Source organism: Zootoca vivipara, chromosome 16 (assembly GCF_963506605.1).
Source record: "Zootoca vivipara chromosome 16, rZooViv1.1, whole genome shotgun sequence".
Classification (NCBI taxonomy): domain Eukaryota; kingdom Metazoa; phylum Chordata; class Lepidosauria; order Squamata; family Lacertidae; genus Zootoca; species Zootoca vivipara.
In genome coordinates, this window is record NC_083291.1 from 14136571 (window position 1) to 14146769 (window position 10199).

Sequence of the window (10199 nt, forward strand, 5' to 3'; positions counted from 1 at the left end):
CCCAAAGAATCAATTCACCATAAATTTGCAGAAGGACATTTGCTCCTTTTGGTGACATTGTGAAACCCCATATTGGCTTAGATCATGTTGGCTTTTTCCTTTTCTGAGGTATCCATGCTCCAAACTTTCCAAGGGTTGGGTCCTCTTAAAATCCATGAACCAGTGAATACAAGTAAATTGCACTGATTTGGGGTGGCTATGAGTTAGGCCAGGCGCCCCCAAACTGCGGCCCTCCAGATGTTTTGGCCTACAACTCCCATGATCCCTAGCTAACAGGACCAGTGGTCAGGGATGATGGGAACTGTAGTCCAAAACATCTGGAGGGCGGAGGTTTGGGGGTGCCTGAGTTAGGCCTTCATTCCCCAAAAGGAAAACTTGATCCTACATCCTGTTACTTTTCGAAACCCAAAGAATACCCCATAGAATCATTTGGTATAAAAGCTCATGGACTTCAGCAGAGGACAGCAGGCTAGAATTGCCCATTAAATTACCGTATTTTTCTGTCTATAAGATGCCCCCATGTATTTTGGGGGACTCAGATTTAAGAAAATTGGGGGGAGGGGGGAGATGGCCCTGTGTACAAGACGCCCCCTAATTTTTGACATTATTTTTTACAAAAAAAAATCTAGTCCTATAAACGGAAAAATACGGTACCTCAAATACACGTCTGTCTTTTTCTTTGTCATTTACTGAACTTTTGGTTTATATGGTTTATTTTTAATGTTATTTTTTAAAATGATTTGGGTTTCAGTTACGTAATCAAATATTTTTATTTTTAAAAAGGGGGCGGATAAATGTGCCTTGCAACAGAATCCTAACTATGTCTACTCAAAAGTGCCTATAATATTACCTCAGAGAGTAGTATTTCGGAATGAAATATTTTTTTAATACAATTGCTCCTGTGAAAAACTGATCCTGCCAAACTGTATTTAGAGAGATAGTTGAAATAAAATGTATCTTTTTGTGTGACAAGTCTGTTTTGCGTACAAGTTCTCATGCTATGTGTAGTGCGAAAACAAAACAAAAAATGTTTCCTGACACTTGGGGCTGCAGCATTGGGGGGGGGGCGTTTGTGTGGAAAAGTGGTACCTTGATTCCCGAACTTAATCTGTTCCAGAAGTCCGTTCCAAAACCAAGGCGCGCTTTCCCATAGAAAGTAATGCGAAATGGATTCCAGACTTTTAAAAACAACCCCTAAAACAGCAATTTAACATGAATTTTACTATCTAACGAGACCATTGAGCCATAAAATTAAAGCAGTAATTCAATGTACTGCAGTCGCACAATCAATCAGTAGCTGAACTGGGTTCCACGCAGTCACAAAAACAAACAAACAAAACCCTGCAATAACAAAAACGCAAAATAAATAGCAAAAACAAACAGACCTCAGTGTAACACTCAAAATGTGGCACTCAAAACGGAGCACGTTCGGCTTCCGAAAATAGTTCACAAACCGGAACACTTACTTCTGGGTTTGCAGTGTTTGGGTTCCAAGTTGTTTGAGTACCAAGGCATTTGAGAACCAAGGTTCCACTGTTCTGAAGGGTCCTGGTTTTTTCTTCTTCTTGACATAATGGACAGGTGGGTATCCTGTTTTCGGTAGAAGGGGAATGCAGGTCCTTATGCAGTCTCTGTGAAGTATGAGCAGGTGGGTGTTTTCTTCTTGCATAATCCTTGTCATTCCTCCCCCCCCCATTTTATTTATAAAACAATCCCAGCGCATAATAGAATTTTTAAAAAAGAACAACCTCTAAGCAGTTTACAAAAAGCCAGCGAAATCGCAGCATTAAAAAAAATTTCCTAAAGAGAATATCAAAGCAAAATAACAAGCAAGAATGAGCAGTCCAGAAAACAAAATAAAAATAAAATGCCACCGGGAAAGACAAACTTCGTCACTGCTTCACAAATTACCTGAGGGAAAATATTCCATAGCGTGGCTTGCTATCTCCAAGAAGACTTGCGTCTGCATTGTCACCTGCTGGTCACAGTCTCCTTCGCCTCCGGTACCTGGAGAGGCAGTCTGCTAGGTACAGTCATACCTTGGATCCCGAACGCCTTGCGAGTCAAACATTTTGGCTCCCAAACGCCGCAAACCAGTTTGCGGCCATTATTTGGAACCTCGACGTCCGACACGGCTTCCAATTGGCTGCAGGAGCTTCCTGTAGCCAACCGGAAGCCACGCCTTGGTTTCCGAACATTTTGGAAGTTGAATGGACTTCTGGAACGGATTCTGTTCGACTTCTGGGGTACCACTGTATTCTGGTCCCACGTCGTTTAGGGGTTTACGTGTCAACGAAACCTTGAACACTGCTGATAGCTAATAGGATTCTTCACAGCCCAGCTTTCTCTCTCTTCCGCCACTCATCAATCATATTCACTATCCTTGGGAATGTGCTTGTGTTTTGTGACAAAGAAAGTATACCTTACTACAGTCTCATCTAAAAAAGGGTTCATCCATACGCCTGTGCATTCGGCAGAATGAAGTGGTAGCATGAATTGGACTGCTTCAGACCGCAGGTGGTGTGTCTTTTTAAAAAGTTATTACGATTTAGACTCTGCAGCTGTGTTTCTCATCCAATGAGGCCCACCTACCCCAGGAGGTGTGTATATGAAGATTTCGGCAAGGGGCTGAGTGTTTCCCCCCAAAATATGTACAATATAAGTCAAAACTAAAGTCACAATATTTCAATCATTTAAAAAATTCAAATAAAATAATTGAGGGACCCATATTTGAGGGGGAGCGTGGGAATTTTATAATAGTTAAATGGGGGCGAGGGTTTAAAAGGTTGAGGGACACTGCTCGAGAGAGCTGCACAATGTTGCAAACTTCCCATTTGGGGCTTTGACTCAACCCACTGTTAGCTGCAGGCCCTGATTAACTAACTGACTATTAAATGGGGGGTGGGGTGGGCAAGTTTCCCACCCCTAGGTAAAGGGAAGATAAAAAGTCCACATGTTTCCAGGTTTACTGCAGAGATCTTCTCCAAGGTAATATCTTTGATGCAAAGAGAGTCCCAACTGGTAATATAGATGGATCATTTGCACACAAATTCCAAGCAATTGTGATTTGATTGGGTAAGCTTTCGAGTTCAGATCAGAAATGCTAGTGGGATTTCACAGTTGCAGAAAACTGTTTCGCCACAATTTAAACTATTTCATCTGGGAAACCTATCTGCAAATAACTGCAGGCCAGAAGCTCTCCATTGTTTTGTGGCAAAACGAACAAACAAACCTGTAGATAGTGTTTGAGATGCTACTCAATTGAAACGGTGTAATCTTGGAATTGGCGGAACTATTTCAGAAGTGTTTCTTTCTTTCTTTCTTTCTTTCTTTCTTTCTTTCTTTCTTTCTTTCTTTCTTTCTTTCTTTCTTTCTTTCTTTCTTTCTAAGATTCCCCTGAAAACCGAATGGCTGAACAGGCATCCCCAAACTGCGGCCCTCCAGATGTTTTGGCCTACAACTCCCATGATCCCTAGCTAAGAGGACCAGTGGTCAGGGATGATGGGGATTGTAGTCCAAAACATCTGGAGGGCCGAAGTTTGGGGATGCCTGGCTGAAAGCAAGGGTAGAAAATAGTTCTGGAAACGGAAATCAAGGTCGCACTTCTAAACTCAGTTACTAAGGAATATTCCCCCTGGGATACAGACTTCTGAGTAAACATGCATAGGGTTGTGATACTGAGCTCAAAGTCTGCATGTGTGCTGTCCACTTTCCTCCCTGCCCTCATTTTCTTTGGGTTCTCTCCCCCCCCCCTGTAACAGTCATACAAGCTGCAACCTCTAGTGAGAGACCACATCAAGGGAGTTGAGATGGTCATCTTAATCTTTTATTCTGGTTTTCAGCTTCCAGATCACTCTAGAGCTGTTCTTAGGCCAGATGACTGTGGGAGGAAAAGAGAAAAGGTTATGTATGGAGGGGTAATTTTGGAGAAAGAAAAGCACCAAATGAAGTGATTAAAGTGTCTGTTACATGCCCCCCCCCTGTGTGTGTGTGTGTTTCTCCCCCAACCCCCCAAAATTGCTGGTCGTCTTTTCAAGATTGCAGCCCAGACAGCTGCATTAGCTTAAAAATAAGGGGGGGGATTGGGGGGGAAGGAAGTGCACGCCATTAACGTCACCTATCATTTGAGCCATAAATTCACTGAGGCACTGTATCTCTGTTGAAGCTTCAGTACTTCAAAGTGCAGGTGTGGTTTTGCATGCGTGGTTCTCCATCCTGAAAACAAAAGCAAAGGCCTGCTGCACGTAGAAAACAAGATTAATATGCAGAAAATTTAATTTTGAGGGAAGCAATTTTTATTGATCACCCGCTCTGCAAGTAAAGCACAGCATGCCAGATGGGGGAGATGAAGTATAAACTTAGCTTGTTCTCTACAGGGCTAGTCTTTCTGTTTGCATGGAAATTCCCACCACCCACCCAAAAGCATTAAAAATAATAATACAATCCTCCCATAATACTGTCCATTGTACAATTCAGTGTTCAAATTGCAGAGATTGAGAAGATACAAAAGGCACACCCCTCTCAACTAGCTGTCATTCTTAGAGGGCATGATTTAATTGAGCCATGGGGCAGGGTGAGTCAGAGGAATGGGCCTTGTGCATAGAGACACCTTGCTATTTGGGCACCGTTATGATCTGTTGAACGGAACGTGAGTGGTGCTGTGGGTTAAACCACAGAGCCTAGGGCTTGCCGATCAGAAGGTCGGCGGTACGAATCCCCATGATGGGGCTAGCTCCCATTGTTTGGTCCCAGCTCCTGCCAACCTAGCAGTTCGAAAGCACGTCAAAGTGCAAGTAGATAAATAGGTACTGCTCCGGTGGGAAGGTAAACGGTGTTTCTGTGCGCTGCTCTGGTTTGCCAGAAGCGGCTTAGTCATGCTGGCCACATGACCTGGAAGCTGTACGCCGGCTCCCTCAGCCAGTAAAGAGAGATGAGCGCCGCAACCCCAGAGTCGTCCGCGACTGGACCTAACGGTCAGGGGTACCTTTACCTTTATGATCTGTTGAACCACCTTGGACTTCTATGACCTCAGTGCACTGCATGTGTAGACTAGGCTTGTTTTTGCTGCCCTCACAATTCCTGCTATTTTTTATCTAAAATGGGAACAAGTCCACAACCAACCTGCTCTCTCCCCCTCCTCCTTTTTCTTGGGGCTTCCAACTTTAATTGGTAGATTAATTTATTAAAGCCATTAGTGTATTAGATTGGTAGGTTCCATTTTAAAGAGGGCACATTATTTAATTGATGGGGCTTTGTGAGTTCACAATATGCTTTTTCTTAGGCTGTTTTGATTTGTTAACATTAAGAGGGCATTGAAATGAAAAGTGACTCTTTCTTTCTTTCTTTCTTTCTTTCTTTCTTTCTTTCTTTCTTTCTAATAATGCATGACAGCTTTTATTTAATTTTCAGTTAGCTCCAAAAGCTTAAAGAAATTAGAAACACATGTAACTGCAAAAGAATGATGTTCCGATTTTTTTTATTTTATTTTTGCCTGAAGGACAAATTTGTTAAACCAAACAGTACAGTGTCCCTATCAAATACACTAGGGTTGACAATATATAATCAGCGCAAATGAAACAAACCTAGTTTAGCCATGCTGGTTCAGGGTTTTGGGATTGCGCCCTAGTATAGTGGCTCACTGGAAGGACAGATCGTGAAGCTGAGGCTCCAATACTTTGGCCACCTCATGAGAAGAGAAGACTCCCTGGAAAAGACCCTGATGTTGGGAAAGATGGAGGGCACAAGGAGAAGGGGACGACAGAGGATGAGATGGTTGGACAGTGTTCTCGAAGCTACGAACATGAGTTTGACCAAACTGCGGGAGGCAGTGCAAGACAGGAGTGCCTGGCGTGCTATGGTCCATGGGGTCACGAAGAGTCGGACACGACTAAACGACTAAACAACAACAACAACATAGTGGCTAAAAGACTCAGCTATGGATTGGTGAGTTCCGAGCTCAATTTTCACTTCCAGGGCTGGATTTAGGTTTGATGAGGCCCTAAGCCACTGAAGGTAATGGGGCCCTTTATTTGTCCAGCTGTCCTTTGTCAACAACAAATTGTCGCTTTTTTTGGGGGGGGGGGTGTTGAATATATGCTACAGTATTTGGTAATTTATGGACCTAATGGGTATCTAAAGCCATTTGCGCATGTTGCCATGCAACCAGTCCATGCAGAATGGAGGCACCCTATATATTGAAATGAGCAAACCAGTGATATTTTAGGGAGCAAGCTGGCAGGTGGGGTCCATTACTTACATCATAGGAGCCTACACAACACAAAACACTGTTGCTGTATGTAGGTTTTATTTTAATTTGTACTTTATATTTTGGAAATGTACATCCAGGTTTTTTCCTTTAAATTTTTTTGGGGGGCCCACTGGGCCCTAAGCTATAGTTTGTTTAGCTTATATCAGGGGTCCCCAAACTAAGCCCCAGGGGCTGGATGCGGCCCAATCACCTTCTAAATCCGGCCCACGGACGGTCCTGGAATCAGCATTTTTTACATGAGTAGAATGTGTCCTTTTATTTAAAATGCATCTCTGGGTTATTTGTGGTACATAGGAATTCGTTCATATTTTTCTTCAAAATGTAGCCCGGCCCCCCACAAGGTCTGAGGGACAGTGGACCGGCCCCCTGCTGAAAAAAGTTTACTGACCCCTGGCTTATATGTAAATCCAGCACTGGCCACTTCTGCCATTAACTCACAAGGAGACCTTAAGCAAGCCAATTCAGCTTCTCTATTTGTACTCTGAGGAATAATACTGAATTGCCTTGCAGAGTTGCTTTTGGGATTACAACTACATAATGGTTCTGAAACATTTCGAACACTTGAAAGTGCTATACAAAGACAACACATAATTACTATTTAGTAAAACTGGAGCTTCTCAGTAATAGCCAGATAATCCTTTGTAAAATGCCTTGTTCTCCTCGCCTGGCTCACTCACCATTCAAGTGGGATGATGATGGACACCCTTCAGCATTGCCCAGAAACCTCTCCAACACGCTGAGATTCTGTGGCAGATACACAGCAATTCTTAGTGCAGAAAGGATTCTCTGAAAGTTAGAAGTTTGCAAAGCAACACTGAAGAGCACCAGATTTTTATTTGTTCTCCTGGTTTCTATATTTTCATGCTACTTCCACGGCCCCATATAGGCCTGTAAAAGCCTGTGGCAATACATTTTCAAATAAAGTTGTGAAGCAGATCTCGTTCATAGGGATTATCTCTGAGCTCCAAAGAGTAGCAGTTTCCCCAGTGAATAAGCCTTTTGTAACTTACGCATGTGATGTTTATGTACTCTGAACGTTTCATGTTTGCCAGAAGAATAGCAGTGACCTTTTTCAAAGCGACACACACACAGCGCTGTATGCTCAGACTCAGACTGTGATTTTGTGTATTTCACACAGCCTAGCAACTTCCATGTTAACCGCAAGACAAAGTGCAGTCTGGTTTTGCCTTTGCGTTTTGTCCTCTGCTGGATTTATCTGCCCCCACCCCCGTCTCCCTCTTCAAAATTAAACCTGATTATGAAAGAAAATGGCACATACCAACGTGAATTTAGATGGAGGTCAGTGGAGAGATGCAGTTGGGCAGGGGGGAGAAAGGGCAAGAAGGAATAATTGCACCACCAAACTGCTTACCACCTAGGTGTGACTCCATCAAATTTATAAGAAGGAAGAGTTTCTGTTGCAACTTCTTCACTGCCTGAGCCTCCTAACTCTACCCCATACCTTTTAAATATGATTATTCTGGACCTAAGGAGACCAGTTATGGAGGGAGGAGAGCTGCCATGGAAAAATTAATCCGCTTTCACCAGAAAAATATTGTTCACAAGTGAGGGGGAAGAAGGTATTGTAATGATGAGCATGATCTAAAGTTGAACATAATATGTAGTGCTATTTTTTTTCTATGAAAAAGAGGTGCCAGAATTCACCACGGAACTTCTTCCTTGTTCTCTTAGAATGGCAATGGTGCCCACCTGAGAGGTGCCGGAACTGAGTTGAGTTCCGGCAAGTTCCGGCTGGGGAAAAAAAGCCCTAATAATATGTGAGAAGGATTGGGGGCTCAGGGACACAATTTTAGGGACAAAGGCTTCAGTCTGACTATAGCTCAGTTTGGTAGAGCATGAGATTTTTAATCTCGGGGTTGTGGGTTCGAATCGAGCCCGATGTTGGGCAAACGATTCCTGCATTGCAGGGGGTTGGACTGGCTGACTTAGTGGTTCCTTCCAGCTCTACCGTTCTATGATTCTATTAACAGAGTCTGGAATCTTCACCAGGGTTCAGTCTTTCAGGCAAAATGCAAGACGTGTGCCCTGTTTTCGAATGGAACAACCAGAGAGGGGTTACTCTGCAGTGGTGTCCCAATGATGGGACGCCCTCTCCTTTGACCGCAAATTGGTACTTGCTCATTTGAGTTCTTGGCAACAGGTGAAAACCTACCGGTATTTATTCTACCAAGCCTTTGGAGTGACTTAATTACCTTAGCCTTGTTCTGATTGCTCAGCTGCTCTTCCTGTATTATTTTATCTCTTCTTTTATCTCTGTAAATGTGATTGTATTCTTTGTGGTTTTAATATTTTGACTTTATCCCACTCCGATACCATGTATGAATAAGGGCAGGCTATTTTTTAAACAAACAAAACAAAACATACCAATAAGTTCAAAGGGCATTTGGAGAAATTAATTACGAATAGATCTCTGAATAAACCTATTGCAAACACCAGGTGTTGCTGAAAACACGTTTGAGTTATTTTCAGTAGGCTGGGTCTCTTTGAACCCACAAGAGAACATTTTATATCCTACCACTTTACGGTTCAAAATAATTCTGCTGAAGTTGCCAGTAAGGTTACACTACATTACTAACTATGGACAGAGCAGATCTGGGGAACAGCGATTACCCCCCCCCCCCCGGTTTTCCTCATTGGCACCTATATATCTGGCTAGCTTACTAATTTAGATGTTTTTATGCATACCAAAGGCATAAATCCCTTTTCTCTCTCCAAAAAGAGGGAGGAGAGGAATGTTTGTTCTGTGTTGTTGACAATGCTATACTATAGTTGTTTAATACTTCATAGCAACTATAGTATAGCATTGTCACCAATACAGAGTGAACCTGCCTACAGCATTTCACAGATGGAAAAAGAGAAACTCATTTATGTTGCACCCCTGTTTTCACACCAAGCTATAGTGCCCAGGGCCGGTGCTAGGGTTTTTTGCACCCTAGGCAAGATCACCTTCTGGCGCCCCCCCAGCCAATCACATATCAAACACAGGGCGCCGGCCCCCCAGGGGTGCCAGCTGGGGAGACGCACGGCCCCGCCGGCGGCCTCCTCCTACGGGACTGCAGGACACAGAAGCCCTCTTTGCTTCTTCTCCCTCCCTCAAGCACTCGAGAAGGTTGCTTTGCCCGAGTCCCGGGGGGGGGAGGGAGCTCCCCTCGCTCCAACCCCACAGCCGCCCTTGTGGGTCATTCGGCCCGGCTCCTTAATGCCACCTGGATCGTGCCCCACTCACCGGCCACGCCAAACTCACCGCAGGCGGAGACGGCGCTGTCCCGGTGCAGGCGGATGTCGGTGGTGTCGCAGATGTGCCTGGCGGGCCCCCAGCGGCGCGCCTCCTACTCAGGGCGCGCCTTCCTCCCCAACGTGGTGGGCAGCGCCATACTCTTGCCCCCCCGGCCCCATTCAAGGAGGCAGAGCGCGGAAGAGGAGCCGGCCGCCAAGGCAGTGAGCTCAGGAGACCCGGAAGCAGAAGGCATGACCCTCCCCAGGGCGGCTGCTCCAGCGCCGCGCCCCTCATCCCCCGCTCGCTCTCCTGCCGTGGCCCCGCAAGTGCCTGTTGCAGCTCAGAGCTTCTGGGTGCTGCGGCAGGCACTCTCCTGCCTGCCTGAAGCCCCGGCGGCTCGCCGTGCTGGCGGAGAGGGAAGGCACTGCCAGAGCCCTGGCTCTCCCTTCTGGGCACGGCGGGCGGGCGGGCGGCGGGCAGCAGGCTGGCCAGCGCCCCCTCCATGTTGGTGCTCTAGGCGATGGCCTAGCTCGCCTTAATGGTAGCGCCGGCCCTGATAGTGCCTGAACCTATTCCCCTGTTTGCTGAATGTACTACTACAACTATACATGCAGTATTCATTTATTCTGCTCTAGCTTGCTCTGGAGTGATTTAAAAGTGAAGTTTTGTTCTGTTTGTTAAAGATTCACTAGA

The 10199-nt window shown here is 45.0% G+C and overlaps 1 long non-coding RNA gene across 2 annotated transcripts; it reads right to left on the reverse strand.

The window, feature by feature from the left end:
* Nucleotides 1-790: 790 nt before the first annotated feature.
* Nucleotides 791-9712, reverse strand: LOC132591249 (uncharacterized). Of its 2 annotated transcripts, none has more exons than XR_009556864.1 (2): nucleotides 9534-9712; nucleotides 791-7054 (listed from the first exon to the last, which is right to left on the reverse strand). It is a non-coding gene; the product is annotated as an uncharacterized LOC132591249 (long non-coding RNA). The 2 variants fall into 2 exon arrangements; XR_009556865.1 differs by having other exon boundaries at nucleotides 9516-9712.
* Nucleotides 9713-10199: the final 487 nt, after the last annotated feature.